The sequence below is a fragment of the Arachis hypogaea genome, chromosome 13 (assembly GCF_003086295.3).
Source record: "Arachis hypogaea cultivar Tifrunner chromosome 13, arahy.Tifrunner.gnm2.J5K5, whole genome shotgun sequence".
NCBI lineage: Eukaryota > Viridiplantae > Streptophyta > Magnoliopsida > Fabales > Fabaceae > Arachis > Arachis hypogaea.
The window spans coordinates 86,982,532-87,000,644 of NC_092048.1; positions in this window are offsets into that span (position 1 = coordinate 86,982,532).

The window sequence follows — 18,113 nt, forward strand, 5'->3', positions numbered from 1 at the left end:
AACTTATTAGGTTCGATTTATGTGTAAATAGGGTTCGAACCAATTAGGTTCGAATTGTATATAAATAAGGTTTGGCTGATTCGTGGATCTCTTTTTCATTTGGCTTATTCATGTAACAAGTTTCCCCCTTGATTTATTTGTGTTTTTTACCCTAAATTCAGTAAAATATTAAGATCAAATATAAATCTAATTAAATTCGACCTATATATACTCCTAAATTTTGCTCATAGTTATTAAACCTGAATCAATAATCAATTCGGTCAAGATATTAGATTATTGAATCAATAATTTAATCAGTAGAGTATTAAATCGTTTAAATAATAATTAATAAATATAATTATTAAAATATATTTTAATTTTAGATATATTATATATTTAAAAAATTCATGTCCTAACAAATCTATTTACGAAATAAAAAAATTAATATTATATTTATAAAAGTTAGATTTTAATTGATAAAAATATCCAAACCTTAAAATTTCATTTAAATTTCTTAAACTATTCTTGTTATTCTATGTCTCCACTCTCTGTTATTCAAATTAACGTTGCATTCTTGGGTACATAACCAAATATGCAATACAAATTACTATCCCTACGATCACAATTGAAACTGAAAAGAGAAAAAAAAATAAAAAATAAGACGAATATTACAGTAGTCCCAAGTTATTTGTTGAATCAGAAATGAATGACGGACCAAAAAAATTTAGCAGTGGAGATAAAAATATAATAAAATTTAGGTATAGATATTTTTTTTGTTTCCACAATACTCAACAAGTTAAGAATGAATCCCTTATGAATTTGAGTTCTATTTAAGAGTTTACAATTGGTAAGTAATGAGTTACTATACATACGAGACAGAATTTGAACCTCCAATACTTACTGCGGACGACTAATAACCTAATCAGTTGACCCATTCAAATTAGTTTAGATATATTTAAAATTTTTAATTAAAACTATATATACATATTAATAAGAACTAAAAATATATACACAATCACTTATTATAATATTTAAAATAATAAAAATATAATTTCATACATACAATATAATATTCAAAATAATAAAAAATTATAATGATTTTCTTTTTATTTTTAACATGATTAAATATTATTTTTTTTATATATGTTTTTAAATAATTATTTTACTTTTTATTATTTCATATTTAATTGTCAAATCTATTTATTATAATTTTTATAGTATAAATAAAATTTTTAACCAAAATAATTACAGTATATTAAGATATAAATATTATGTTTTTTATCTTAAATAATTTAAAAAAATACTAATAATTTTAAGTTATATTTAATTAAAAAATTAAATTTTAATTTAAAATTATCAATTAATTAACTAATATAATAAAATTAATTATCATTATTATTTTTTAAGTTTATTTATTTATTTTTATATTAAGTCAAATTTAACAATATAATTATTATTATGTGTTAAGTTTAACAAAATATTTTTTTAACAAAACACAAAAAAATTATTTATATTTTATTTTGAGACAAAAATTAATATAACAAATGGTATATATATATATTAAAAATTTTGTGGGGACAAACGCCTTCTTTTTCCTAAGTGTGGGTCCGTCCCTGTCATTAGTATATTGAACTTTATAAACTTTTAAATTATTTGGAGTTTTGATGAATTTAATTAAGAAAAAATTCAAAATGAAAATCTCATTTTAACCTCTCTTTTATTTTTAATTTCTTGTAAATTTATTTTTATTTATTTTCACCCTGTCTCTGTTCCATTGTACCTCTTTTATTTCTGTCAATATATCGTTGCTTTGTCTGTATCTTTAGTTCTCAGTTGCTATTTTGTTGTTCTGTATATCTGATTGCAATTGCCATTTGTAGGTAAGTTATTCTTTCTCCTCTTCATTTTTTTCTCTTCTTTAAAACATGACTTATAATTTAATTATTATACTACCATATTTACAAGAATCATACATTTTTTTTTATAAAACGTATTTGTTGATGTTATTTTGTAACCTTCATTTGAGGGAGTTCATATTTAGAGGCTAGATGGTACTATCATTGTTTATGACTTTTTTTCATGTATCTATAGTTTTGATGTGTATAAATGTGAAATTTGAATTTTTCATTGCGAAAATCAAATTAGCCATGAGTAAATTTTGGACTAAAATGTAATTCATCTCTCTTAATATTATATCATTTTATCCGTTGAAAAAAAAATACAATACATGCTATATAGAAAAAGGATTGACATTAAACTTAAACACACAAAATGAGACAAAATTGCAATATCTTCGTCTCAAGATTTTTCTCAAGTTTTCATTTTCGATCATTAAAATCATCTCTATAACTACCAAACAGGGACAGGTGCTGAGATTGTCTCAGCAACAACATAACCAAAAGAGGGAGAGATATAAGGAATAAAAAACTTACAAGAAAACAATATTTCAAAGTAATTCAACAACTCCTAATTTCTTAGTAACTTTTAACCTCCTCAAATCCCCACGTATATAACGTACCTACAAATTTAAAAGTTTAGGATTTGTTTAGTTTGTATTTTCATTTTTTATTTTTATTTTTAATATTTTTTATTTTTATGGGTTTGTGAAGAAAAAAGTGAAAACAATAAAATTCTGTTTTCTGTTTTTATTTTTTATTTTTATTTTTTCCTTCACAAAATAAAAATAAAAAATAAAAACGCAAATCAAATATACCCTTAAATTTCTTATATGATTTCTCAACTCTCAAGTGTATAATATATTTTATTTATTGAATTCAGATATAGATATTTTCTTATTATTATCATTTATAGCCAAGTTTTTTAAAATCCAAAATAGCTTTCTGTATAGTCAACATACTAGGAAAGAAATAGATTCTATAAAAAAAAAAAAAAAGAATTACATTAGTTTTAAGGAAAAGTATATAGAACCAAGAGGTTATCAGCCAAAAAATTAAACAAAATCACATTAATTTATATTAATAATTAATTTTAAATTTTTTAAATTCAAAATTTAAAAAATTTAAAATTGATTAAGTAAACCTAATTAAAACCTATAAAAACCTTTCTCTTCTCTCTCACATTAACCTATCCACCTCCAACAATCACACACACATACCCCTCTCTCTCACCGTCATACGATCCCTAAGGCGACGACGATTTCAAGGACAGGGGGACAGCCGGAGAAGCCATGGAGGTGGTGGCGGACGTGGAGGGAGGAGGCAACGGAGGAACTGTTAATATCATCAATCAAAGGAAGTAACCATTGCTGAAATCCATTCTTCTCTGCAACTATAGCCAACTACTTTTGCTTCATCAATCAAAGGCTGCAACATTTCATCCATTGAATCAACATAATCGCTTGTGATCTTATATACAAGCGTAAATATAAATTCTGGTTTATCAATCCATTTTGAGAAATGTCGCTGGGAAGTCAATGACAAGGGATTTGCAAGCTCTTCAATTACCTAAAGTGGTTATTAAGTGTCGTTTTGATGATTAAAGAGACTGCAAATTACACAATTACAGAAATATAATAAAAACATTCATTTAATATGAAAAAAAAATATCCTAATACTTAACAAAAGAAATATCCAGTTATATTTTAGTAAAAATAATTAAATATCTATAAAATTTTAAAAAAAATATGAAATTCTTAAAGAAATAGACACATTACATTTGCAATATAAAAAAATTCGAAAAATATATAAAAGAACATCCATTTAGTATGAAAAAGAAACATTCTGATACTTAGCAGAAGAAACATCCATATATATTAACTCGTAGAGATTTTGGATTCATCCAGAGGTATTTGACTGGTTTTTGGCTAATACCCTTTTGGTTCCCTAGTATTGTTCTAGTTTTAATCATATCGTATTACCTATAGTATACTCATGAGTCGTTTGCGGATATGGATTTTTCTCCAAGTTTAAAATTTTTTTCAAAATAAAAAATTGTCATATCAAGTAGATAAGTGAAAGGTGTTATAAGTCAAAGAAAATCTTTAAAAATAGAAGAGTAAAGTATCGTTTTTATTCGGGTTAAGTTCGATTTTGGTCTCTAACGTAGAGGTCGAAAATCGGAATCGTCCTTAACTTTTTTTTTTTTGCTACAAAATGGTCCCCAAAGTTTCATTTTGTTTTAAAACCGTCCTTCGGACCAAAATGCCCCTATCCCTTCTTCCCCAAAATCATGCAAAGCACCGGCAGAAACACAAGCATAAGCACCACCACCACCACCACCACCACACCCACCACCACCCACCACCTACCACCATCATCATCATCATCATAAAATCGAAGAAGAAGCGGTGGGTATGGCGGTGGTGAAGCAGGGGAGGAGGCGGCGGCGGCGGCGGCGGGCGGACAGTGGCGGTGCGGCGGTGAGCTTGTCCCTCTTCTCTCCCCCCTCCTCCCTCCCCTCTTGTCGCGCCCCACCCCCCTCTTTCTTTCTCTCCCCACCCCCGCTTCTCTGTACCCTTTCTTTCCTCTTTTTTTTATTTATTTTATACTTATTTTATATTTATTTTATTTTATTTTATAATTTTTTAATGAGGGGTAATTTGGTAATAAAAAAATAAAATTGGTAAAAAGGACAATTTTAAAACAAACTGAAACTTTGGGGACCATTTTGTAGCAAAAAAAAGTTAGGGACGATTCCGATTTTCGACCTCTACGTTGGGACCAAAATCGAACTTAACCCTTTTTATTCCCAACGTTTTGGGTAAATTTCAAAATTGTCCCCAACGTTTCAATCGTCCTATTTAAGTCCCTAACGTTTCAAAATTGACTCAATGTTGTCCTGCCGTTAGGGATCAGTTAACAGAATTGACGGCGGGACAAAATTGAGACGATTTTGAAACATTAGGGACTTAAATAGGACGAAAACATTAGGGACAAAAATGATACATAGAAATAAATTTTAATTTTATCCTTCAATAATATCAATTTTTTACTGTACATAGTATTCAATTATTTTTTAATCACATCTAAGTAAATTACAGTTAATCACACTACTTTCATTCTAAATAAATTATTTTTTATAATTTTACTCTTAAAGTAATATAATTTTTTTATAAATAAATAAATTTTACACTTTCATTCTAAATAATGTAATTTTACTTTCATTACTTAATCACATTACTTATATTTTTTTTATAATTTTACACTTTCATTCTAAATAAATTAATTTTTTTTTTATAATTTTACGCTTAAAGTAATGTAATTTTTTTAAAAATAAATAAATTTTATACTTTCATTCTAAATAATGTAATTTTACTTTCATTACTTAATCACATTACTTATAATTTTATACTTTCATTCTAATCACATTACATTATTTATTTAGAATGAAAGTGTAAAAGTTTATTTATTTATAAAAAAATTACATTACTTTAAGTGTAAAATTATAAAAAAAATAAATTTATTTAGAATGAAAGTAATATGATTAAGTGTAATTTACTTATATGTGATTAAAAAATAATTGAATACTATGTACAGTAAAAAATTGATATTATTGTATCGTTTTTGTCCCCAATATTTTCGTCTTATTTAAGTCCCTAACGTTTCAAAATCGTCTCAATTTTATCCCGCCGTCAATTCTGTTAACGGATCCCTAATGGCAGGACAACATTGAGTCAATTTTAAAACGTTAGAGACTTAAATAGGACGATTGAAATGTTAGGGACAATTTTGGGATTTATCACAAACGTTGGAGACAAAAACGATACTTTACTCAAAATAGAAATTAGATAAATTGTGATTGGTGGGAGTGTGAGATGGTATAGTTATAGGAAAGAGAGAAAGTAGAACATGACCAATCGCTAAAATGTCAAATGGAGGGGGATAGATCTATAGCTCACTCCCACTTCTCTTCTTCTCTCCAATTTCAAACCCTCTCCTATAGTCTTGGACCATCAACTCGCCTCCAGAGATCATGGAGAAAATCCATAGAGACGTAGAGAGGCACCGAGGAGCAACCATCGAACGGTGTCATCAAAACTGTAACACTCCATTACCCTAAGTCTTACCTCTAGCCGTAAAGTAAAGGATAGCAAAGTGTCACGACAGTTCTAAAACTTATAATATATATATATATATATTCAAGAATTTATATATCTTGAAGGCCGATGAAGGAATAACAGCTCAAAGTCGCATAAAGCGGAATTACGAAATACGAAGCATTCACACACGATAACTAAACGTGTAAGCACAGATAGAATAAGACATATATATAAGTATGATATACAAAAGAGGACTAGTCACAGCTTGCGGAGTTTAGGCCAGCTAGTCAAACTGAATACAACAGATTTTTTGAAGTTTAAAACAGCTTATACAACTTATCTCTCAAATCAAGCCTCTAAGGCCATAAAGTCTAAAACAGAAAGGTGAGAGAAAGTACTACAGCAAAATAATCAAAAATACTAAAAAGATAACAAAAGATCCTCCGCTCTGTCACCATCCCCCAACTCACCGAGGTGGGTTACGACCTGCATCTAAAAAATAACAATAACATATGGTATGAGAACCAGAGGTTCTCAATATGGTAACAGTGCCCAATATATAAGATGTAAGGTTCCGGGACGCCAAAGGCAATCCTAGAACTTCACACCAATACAGATATTCAAGCTTAAAACAAATAATTAACTTAAACTAAACACCATAAGTAGGGTTATCTAAACTTAGGGGGATTTCTAACTAATACTAATCACATCGTTGTATCCCACAGCCTTTACCAACCTAACCTCCGTGCGATCCCATCGCCACCATCTACCGAGCCTCCTTAATCCCAGCAGAAAACACATGTAATGCAGACAAGTAAAGCACAAGTAATGTACATATACAGCAAGTAAACAAATAGCAAATAGACATGTGATTCATTTAGGCATAAGTGAAGTTAAGTAAAGCAAACAAGCATATAGAAGATGCATATGATGAATGCCTGTCCTATTGGCTCGTGATATCACTTGTCGGTCCATAAATGCCAACCCAACACATCTTTCCGGATGTAGCCTTCCTGCCACACCCAGAGATATAGGCTCTGCACACTCATGCAGCAGGAAAATTTGCCACGCCGGAGATATAGGCTCCGCACACTCATGCAGCAGGGAGTCTGCTACGCAAGAGATATAGGCTCTGCATACTCATGCAGCAAGGAAGGAAACAACAACAACTGTCTCATCATAAATCATTCCAAAGATATAGTATTGGGCACACTCTTGCAGCAGAAAAACTGCCATGCTAGGGATATAGGCCCTGCACACTCCCATATAATCCAATAATTTCATCATTCCTTTCCAAGTTCTCAACTCATCATAACCATCACTGGTTTTCAACTTCTCAAATTCATCGTAAGCATTCCCATTCCTCAAAAATCTCTTCAACCATATACTTCACAACTCAGCATTCACCAATTCAAGCTAGGATTTACACAAACTTTCCAAAACCTATGTCACCGGCTCTAAACTCAACTAAAAATATCCTTTTTATTCCTTTATTATTTTCTCTCTTGATTTAAGACCCTAAAACTGGCAAAAAGGTTTCAAACAAGTGTTACGGAAGTTTACAAGCTAGCTGGGAGGGTAAAACAGTTAAAAAAGGTTTTCTTTAAAAAATAGGGTAGTGTGCGGATGCATAGGTTGTGCGTACATACGCCCAGAAGAGTTTTCCCAACTTGTGCGTACGCACAACTTGCAAATTTCACAGAATGTGTGTGTGCACCAGAGTGTGCGAATGCTCTGAATAGTAGACATATCCCTGTGTGTGCGTGCACACTAAAATGTGCGTATGCACGTTTTTCTAAAAATCACAGGGTGTGCGTACACACAAGTCAAAATATAGCCACTGTTCAGAGCACGCGCACACAAACCAGAACTCACAATTTCTACAACATCACAGAAATTATATTTTTGACGCCAACTTCCAATGATCATATCTTCTTCTACAAAATTTCGATTTCTACAAAATCTATACCGTTTTAAAGCTCTTTGAATTATCTTTAATTTGATATAAAATTTAATCAATTTCAAAAACTGTAGCTCAAGATATGATCCGCCAAAGTTGGCCTAAATCTATTTTTACCAAAAGCACTAAAAACTCAATTTCACCAAATCTCTCAATTCAAAACCAAACTACTCACAACCCAAATAATACCAAAACAACACAAAAGTCTTTACCATTCATTCCTCAAACCCAACCATCAATAACATCCCAATTACACTATTTCACACCATCAAAATCATTATTCACCAACATCTAAATTCAACCTAAATCACATCAAAGCTCCTAAATTCCATCATTATTCAACCATACATCATCCAAACCTTAATAATTTCAACTTCTTCAATACTTATCAATCCAAGCATCAATTTATCATCATTAAAATTCATAATCCACATTATTTATCAACAATAATATCATAATATCATCAAAATCATCCTACACCATCAATTCATAATTTTCAACGACCAATCCAATCCTATCCTAAGGTTCACTAGCCTAAGTGTCCAGAAACATTACATATTACATAAAAGAAACCGAAATCATACTTTGGCCGATTTCCAAAATGCACCAAACGCCAAGACGAAGCCACCAAGCTCGATCCAAAGTCTCAAACCAACTCCAACAAATACCAAAACTCAATCTAACATCATATAACATACCAACATCAAACCTAGGGTTTACAAAAATAACTAAACATAAGAGTTTAGTGAAATCTTACCTTACTTAACGGTATTAGGAGCAAAACCCAATAATATTCCATTGCTAGATCACCCCTAAACAAACAAAACACAAAGAAACTCAAAAATCCAAAGTCATTTTTGAATTTTGGGCTATGGAAGAAAAATGGAGCTAGAGAAAGAGTTTCTTACCAACAAAACTTAGTTAGAAATGACGGGCTCGGCGAGAGCTTTGCGTGGCCGCAAACGAATCATCAATCGGAGCTCCGTAGTTCAAGTTATGAGCAAAACAAGGTGATGAGTGAATAGTAACCAAACCCTCATCTCCTCTCTTCTCCATCACCGTCCCTCTCTCACTCTCTATGTATAAAATGAGCTGAAAGCTCATTAAACACACATATATATGTTGGACCTTAGGCTTAGTCTAACCCGTTAGTGTTTTAGGTTCGTTTGGCCCACTTTGGGGCAAAATCTTTAAGATTAGCGCCCGGTTTTCGGTTCTAAATTATTTTTATCTTTTCAAAACAATAAATTCAAATTTTTAAAATCTTATTATTTTTTTCTCAAAATATAGTATCGGACAGATTAGAGCTGGTACTGCCGGTTTAAGTGCCAGTACGCATTTTTACAAAAAATTTGCCGCAAAAGATACATTTTACCACTCAGAAAAATTCATTGAAATCAAGTTTCACCTTTTTATTTTCAAAATATCATTTCTATATTTTTGAACCTATTTCGGACAATTAAATTATTTTATTAAAGCGGTTAAGTCGGTTCTTACAAGAACCAACAACAAATTCCTCATGAGGGACCAGCAGCGTGCTCACCATCCTAGGGACAAGATGAGCAGCGCGATGAAGCTTGAACACAACCTCTAGAATCAAAACCAGCGACAGTGTAACACCCTCACTATCAGAGTGTCACGCTTCCGGCTACGCCGCTTTGATAGCAAGAGTATTACGACGAATTTATATACTTAATAATAAAATAGGAGCCTTTGATTCGAAACCGCATCGCTCTGTTTTCTTTTGAAAAACCGGAAAAACACTTTATCTTGAAAACAAACAAGCATATACATATATACAAAACTTATTACATAAGTAGCTTAAGAATATAATATACATACAAAAACATACAATTTCTATCCCTCTTACAAAATACAATATTGATGTCGAGGGAAAAATAAATAATAATTAAACTAAGATAACAACAAAATCGTATAAACAAAATGCGATTAAATTCATCGTAAGCCTCTTCATCCACCTCCTGAAAAGATAAAGCTGTAGGGGTGAGAACCTAACCAGATGGTCTCACCATGGAGTTTCAAAGTTATTATAAGAAGATATTTAATAAGAAAATAGTTTTCAAGCTTAGTGATTATCGTTGTCTTATGAATCTTTTAAAAACTGACGGTTTAACCATCCAAAAACTTAAAATATTTTTAAAAGAAATCAGTTAATTATTCAAATTCAAAACCTTTTTTTTTCGTATAAGAAAAATTTTAAAAAGTTTCATAGACTATATGAATGACAAACTTGTTCCAAGAATAGGTTCATTAAGTCTATGCTGAACCAGCTTGATTTTTCATACTTAACTAAACCTCAATCAGAAACCAATCACGGCCTCATGTCCATTCACGCAATCAATCAACACTTATCATCAATTCAGCACCAAAACTCAATTTCAATATTACCACACCAGAGCAAACACAGCAAAAACAAATAAGAAAAATACAGGTATAGATAGCAGTTACAACAAGTAGCTCAGATAGCAGTTAATAATAGTTAAACAATTAGGCAAACAAAAAAAATTCAAACTCAAACAAAGCATGCAAATGCATATGATGCATGTCTGCCATATGGCTTATGTGCTCATTTGTCGGTTATATAGCCAAACCCGACATGTCCGGTAGCTAACCTAGACTGTAATAACCAGAAAAAAAAAAAAAAAAATAGATAAGACGTGGGACCCACTCCTAAGTATATTTTTTCCTTCTCTAACCCTAGCCCCACACTCACTTACCTCTCACTGCTGCACACACCTTCACTCACCTCATACCCTCTTTCTCACAACACACACCCAGATTCAACAGAAAAAGAAAGAAAAGGGAAAGAGAGAAGAGGGGAGGTCGCGAGAAGAGAAGGGAGGAGGAAGGAGGGAGGAGGGAGCTGTCCACGCCGAGCTACCATGCGAGGAGAGAGAGAGCCACGCCTCGTCACCGCCGGCCTGGAGCTCACCATTCGTGACCCGTCGCGCCGCCGCCTGCCGCGTTCAGCTCGTTGCCGTCGCGTCGCCATCAGAGGCCAGAACCGAGAGATGCGTCCGAGAGAGGGGACGAGGAAGGACAGCCGCCGCGTCTTGCTTCCGTTGCTGCTGAGCTTCAACCGCCGCCATGCCAAGTCGCGTCGCCATTGTTGAGACAGAAGAGAGAGCTCGAAGAGAGAGAAACAGAATGTGCGAGAGGAGCCGCTGTGAATAGAGGGCTGTTCCGTCACCGGTCGCCGTTCGAGTGAACCTTGGTTGCTAATGGAACCGTTACTGTCAATAACCCAATAACCCAAACTATCGCAGCTCCACCTTGTCGCTACCCAAATCTAAACCCTACGCTCATTCGTTCCATTTTACTTCAATCCTCCTCACCTTGGATTTTGGCACTCCGGGTTCGGTATCTTCGGTCCCTTGGGACCAAGTTGTGAGTAGGCTTTACATTTATAATTGTTTGATTGTGCATCTATAATTATTTTGACATATATCTATTATGATATTTGAATTATACTCACTATATTTGTCTAGAACGGTTTTAAATTGATTAGAATAATTGATTTATTAAAATTGAATAATTCATTTTTATGAAGTTTATACTTTCGGAACTATACATGAGATCATATATATTTTTGATAAAGTTTTGCATTATTTTAAATTGATTGATCTTATCTGAATATCTGTTTTTGAGACCATATATATTTTTGATGAAGTTTTGCATTATTCTAAAATGTTTGAGTTTACTTAAATATCTGTTTTTGAAGCATTAAAGTATTTGTTGGTATTTACTTAGTTTAAAGATTGTGAAATATATTTAAAATGTGTTTTGATTGAAAAAGTATGATTGGAAAGGATTCTGATGAGAAAGTATAATATGATTTGATTTGATTCGATATCTTATATATTTTAAAGATCAATGATTTGTTGTATTTGAAATTATATGTTTTGAATTGGTTTGGGAGGCTCGTATTAGAAAACCGTAGTTAACGGCGGTTATGACGTTAACTTAGATGCATCTAACTCAGACTCCAGCTAGCAGGGGTGTTGCTAGCCTAACGTGTAGGCCACACGTTAGATCTGTTATTCTGTTAGGACACACAAGAGGAAAGGGCTACCCATAGAGGTGAAGCCGCCCAAGTGTGGACTTTTGATTTGATTTCTGTATGAGAACTCCCTTATTGATTCACTTATTATTATCAACTATTATTTTCTAATTAAAATTACTTTGATATAATGTTTATATGGTCTCATGTCGATTATAGATGTATTGTCTAGTCACTGAGTTGCAAAACTCACCCCGTTTTTCTAAAAACATTTTTCAGGAACAATTACTTGTCTATGTGAGGCTTTCGATTCAAGATGTACGATCTGCAATGAGTACTTATTTGTTGACGAGTTCTTAGATGTATATATGCTCCATATGACACAGACAGGATCCAACTATTTTAATTATCTTAGTTTTGTTATAAGTGTATAATTATTTATTTTAGAACTTGTATAATATTTGTAACTTTCTTATTCAACTTATATTTGAGTCGGCTAGGCTTGCTAGGGGACTATTTCCCTGAGCGCCAGTCATGGCTCATTTTGGGTCGTGACAAAGTGGTATCAGAGCTTAGGTTTAATCTGTGTAATGTGGAGCAAGTGTCCTATGGTAGGATCACGATTGTATAAATAGAAGCGCGCCTATTTGTACAAATTGTGGCACTATCAAAGGCCTATAGCGATGTCATCTTTGTCCGTTATGTCGTTGTTGTCTTTTGGTTGTTATCATGCGACTTCTGCCGCTTCTTGCCACTCTTTTCCTCTTCTTTGTACCCAACCTTGAGTTATCTTTTGGTAGTTTTTCTTGAACTTGCTTTTCCAATGATTTTAGTTTTGGTTCCGGTTTGCGTACTCTTATTTTTTTAGCAGGTTCTGCCCTTTCTCGCTTTTGTGAATATTTGCTTTAATCTTCTCTATGGTTCTCGATTTCAAGATTTCATTCATGATATAGAAGATTCGATATGTTCTTGCTGTGAATTACTATCTGATTCCTGTTGTAAAACTGTATTCGGATTTGTGAATTGTGGATTTGCTTAGTTGTTGAATTGAGGTGCTTTCTTTTGGATTTCGATAAACGAGGAGTTTTTTCTTCTTTTGTGAATGATCTTTAAAGCTTACATAATTTTGAACCACTCGTGATTCTTTTTTTCAAAACAATAATTGAACTGTTATTCAGTTGCTCAAGGAGAAGAACTACGCAATGAACATTTGAACGGAGTGTTATTCTTGTTTCTTTTTTTTTATTGGAATTGTGATTTTCTTTGCTTTGGTGTGGCGATTTTTTTTGGATAATCTGTTAGCTGAATTGAATCTTTTTCGATCTGAAAGTTTGGTTGAATTCTTTTAATTTGATGATCTGTTCTATTACGGTACTGTGTTGTTGAACATGACCTTTTTATTTCCACGGAATGCTTGCTTTTTGTTGGGGATTGGATGATGAATTCTGCTTTTGCCTAGATCTAAAGAACCCGAGAACTCCTTACCCTTGCTTTTCCCCTGAAACTTCTATTCTTCAACTGTTCTTATCATTATTATGTAGAGGGATTTAGCTTAAGTTTTGCTTGGTTCGCAATGCATGTGAATCAAAATGTAGTTATATTCTATGCAGCATTGTAGCCTGGTTGTTGAACACGATGAATACAATGGATTGAATCTAGTTTCCTAAAATAGTTTTTCCAAACTCTTCTTTCCTTTTTGATCATTCCAACCTACTGTGCTAGCAGCATTTGAATTAAAATGTCGTTGGTTTCCCGTGTAGTGTTGTCTGATTGTGGGTGTTGAGTGCTTCCTAGTGATATGCTTTTGTACTTGCCTGATTCATTTGTTTAATTTTTGCTTTTTTCCAATTTTAAATTTGCTACTTGTGTTGTTTCCTTCGTTATTCTCTCGTGGTTGGAAATCGGTTTTTGTTTCTCTTTTCCTTGGGAACCAATTGAAGGGTATGGGATTGCACCAAGACTGTTTTCAAGATTCCGAGGTTGATATGTCCTTGTTATATTATTCTTTCACTTTCTACCCTTAGATATTATAAAAAAATAACTTGATTATGTAGTCATTTTACTTTTGTTATGACCTCCAATGCTTTTCATTGGTTGCAACAATTAAAATTTTTTTTTTATCAGAAGATATGATTTCAAAAAAAAAAAAAAGAAAGAAAAAGAGAGAAGCTCTACAAAAAATAATACAGGCTCATGATCTAAATTAAATTTGTCTTCTCTATTGAATTTTTCTGCCATATTCATTTTCTAGCATTAATAGTTGGTGCAAAGTTCAATTTAAAGTTGTTTTCTTGTAGCGCTATGTTCGTTGAGTTGGTTGAGTAACATTGTCCATGTAATCGAGTTAGATACTTAGATGTGGAATTGGTGACTTTTACCTGGAGTTTGAATGCCCTAGATCTTTTCTTTTGTCTCTTCTATTTTCTTTCCATGTATTTAATATGAACATGTCAATTCTTGTTCCTTTGCAGTGTTGTCTTCCAATCGATACTTTTGACTACCATACTCATATATGGTGACTTCTAACTTAGTACAGCAGTTTGTGTTTTGTTCTTAATGATTTTGACTGGTAGCTTTGAGAATGGTGATAGGCCCAACCTGTTGTTCCCCCATCCTAGTTGTTGACACACTTTTAAGATAGGAGAGTTAAGTGTTTAATGAACACTTATTGGTCGTCGTTTACCATATATGCTGACTGTATTATATATACTCAATTTTGCTTTTTATTGTTTTTTTATTTTTGACCGAGCACATAGAAGTTATTGGAATTGATCACGTGAATGGTATAGTTGTTTATGCTTCCAGCTATCTTTGACCAAAATCACGCGGTGCATCGGTTGTCGGGGGTTATCAAGGATAAGAGGATTTGATTTTAGTTTTAACTTTTTGGTGGTGTTCTCTTTGGATGAGATATTGGAATTAAATTGCGAACATGTTTTTGTGCAGTTAAACGATCGAGTGTATTGGAGATTTAACTTTGGGGTTTAGGAGCAAGATTTTGTCTACACACACACACATATATATATATATATATATTCCAACTCAACTTTGCCTTTGTTCTCACCTTGTGTTTTTGTTTGATCTAGTCTTACGTCAGTTTGACAAGCTGTTTCTTTCACTTATCTTCACCTTTCTCTATACGTGTTTGCCATAATTGGTCACACTAACCATAATTGGAGAATTTTGCTTGAACGCTGTGGGGGTCTGAATTATGTTACAATTGTTATGAATTGTTGTGCGGGCCTTAAATTGTTCTTGCATGTGAAGTATTGAAGGACCTCTTCTTGGATGGTTTAACTAAGATTTTGTACTTAAATGAGTTGAATGTACTTAAATAACATCTTGTCATGTTTTACACTGTCTATCTCATTTATAGTCAAGTAATTTCCATTTTTATATTAGTATGCTTAATAACTAAAGCCATGATAATAATAATAATAACAATTTCCGAGAGACTTAGTTAGAGATTTCTAAATTAGGAAAAGAGAGCAGGTTAATTTTTGTGACAGTTAATGTTTTCATTTTTATGACTAATTAATTATATATTCTAAAATGTGGTGTCAAGCCTTGAATTTATTGTCTTACTTTGCTTCTCTATTACTATCTCTATCTTATTGTTTGTGGTTTTGATTTATGAATGTTGTGGATATTTCATTTAGGTTATAAGAGTGTTGCTCTTCGTTTTCTTGCTTGTGATGCCACTCTTTCTTTTTTTTTTTCTTTTTTTTTTTTTGTGACTTTCTTGATCCTAATGTTCCAATTTTGATCTATACATAATATAGACTTTAGGTCTTGTATCTTCTTTCTCTTTTTTGATACTGAAAAATTGTGTCCTTTCAAATTAGAAATAAATTAGAAGCGATCTTTGTATGTATTTGTTTATCTAGGCCATGTCTCCTAACTAATTAATAAGTTTTGATATTAGAAATGTATTTTCAAATAAATAAATAAATAAAAATTCCAAAGTACTTCTTTGATGGGAAAACTTTCATGATGAATGACAAGTGTTTTGATCTTAGTAGAAAATTTATACCAAAATTTGCAAATTTATCTTTATCATATGATTTTCACGAAGCTTGGATATATGATTTGAGTTTTAGATTAGCTATTTAAATGTATTTATCTCTTTAACCGGAAGGAATATGTTGCATTGTGTGGTTATGTTGTAATTAGTTGAACTTCTATAGTAATTGATAAGCAAGTTATCACAACAATGTTTTAGGTCTGAGAAAGATGATCATTAAAATGATTTTCCTTTGTCGCTAGTGTATTCACTGTGTCCCCCTTTAATTCCATGATTGTCACAATGTTGCTTTTTCTCTTATTCCTAAATTTGTTATTCATTGCAACAATGTATAATTCTATGAAATATGTGTAACTTGTACTGCTCACGCGATATTACATAGTATATTGGTTGAAATTCGGGGACCGAATTTCTAAAGGAGGGAAGAATGTAATAACCAGAAAAAAAAAAAAAAAATAGATAAGACGTGGGACCCACTCCTAAGTATATTTTTTCCTTCTCTAACCCTAGCCCCACACTCACTTACCTCTCACTGCTGCACACACCTTCACTCACCTCATACCCTCTTTCTCACAACACACACCCAGATTCAACAGAAAAAGAAAGAAAAGGGAAAGAGAGAAGAGGGGAGGTCGCGAGAAGAGAAGGGAGGAGGAAGGAGGGAGGAGGGAGCTGTCCACGCCGAGCTACCATGCGAGGAGAGAGAGAGCCACGCCTCGTCACCGCCGGCCTGGAGCTCACCATTCGTGACCCGTCGCGCCGCCGCCTGCCGCGTTCAGCTCGTTGCCGTCGCGTCGCCATCAGAGGCCAGAACCGAGAGATGCGTCCGAGAGAGGGGACGAGGAAGGACAGCCGCCGCGTCTTGCTTCCGTTGCTGCTGAGCTTCAACCGCCGCCATGCCAAGTCGCGTCGCCATTGTTGAGACAGAAGAGAGAGCTCGAAGAGAGAGAAACAGAATGTGCGAGAGGAGCCGCTGTGAATAGAGGGCTGTTCCGTCACCGGTCGCCGTTCGAGTGAACCTTGGTTGCTAATGGAACCGTTACTGTCAATAACCCAATAACCCAAACTATCGCAGCTCCACCTTGTCGCTACCCAAATCTAAACCCTACGCTCATTCGTTCCATTTTACTTCAATCCTCCTCACCTTGGATTTTGGCACTCCGGGTTCGGTATCTTCGGTCCCTTGGGACCAAGTTGTGAGTAGGCTTTACATTTATAATTGTTTGATTGTGCATCTATAATTATTTTGACATATATCTATTATGATATTTGAATTATACTCACTATATTTGTCTAGAACGGTTTTAAATTGATTAGAATAATTGATTTATTAAAATTGAATAATTCATTTTTATGAAGTTTATACTTTCGGAACTATACATGAGATCATATATATTTTTGATAAAGTTTTGCATTATTTTAAATTGATTGATCTTATCTGAATATCTGTTTTTGAGACCATATATATTTTTGATGAAGTTTTGCATTATTCTAAAATGTTTGAGTTTACTTAAATATCTGTTTTTGAAGCATTAAAGTATTTGTTGGTATTTACTTAGTTTAAAGATTGTGAAATATATTTAAAATGTGTTTTGATTGAAAAAGTATGATTGGAAAGGATTCTGATGAGAAAGTATAATATGATTTGATTTGATTCGATATCTTATATATTTTAAAGATCAATGATTTGTTGTATTTGAAATTATATGTTTTGAATTGGTTTGGGAGGCTCGTATTAGAAAACCGTAGTTAACGGCGGTTATGACGTTAACTTAGATGCATCTAACTCAGACTCCAGCTAGCAGGGGTGTTGCTAGCCTAACGTGTAGGCCACACGTTAGATCTGTTATTCTGTTAGGACACACAAGAGGAAAGGGCTACCCATAGAGGTGAAGCCGCCCAAGTGTGGACTTTTGATTTGATTTCTGTATGAGAACTCCCTTATTGATTCACTTATTATTATCAACTATTATTTTCTAATTAAAATTACTTTGATATAATGTTTATATGGTCTCATGTCGATTATAGATGTATTGTCTAGTCACTGAGTTGCAAAACTCACCCCGTTTTTCTAAAAACATTTTTCAGGAACAATTACTTGTCTATGTGAGGCTTTCGATTCAAGATGTAC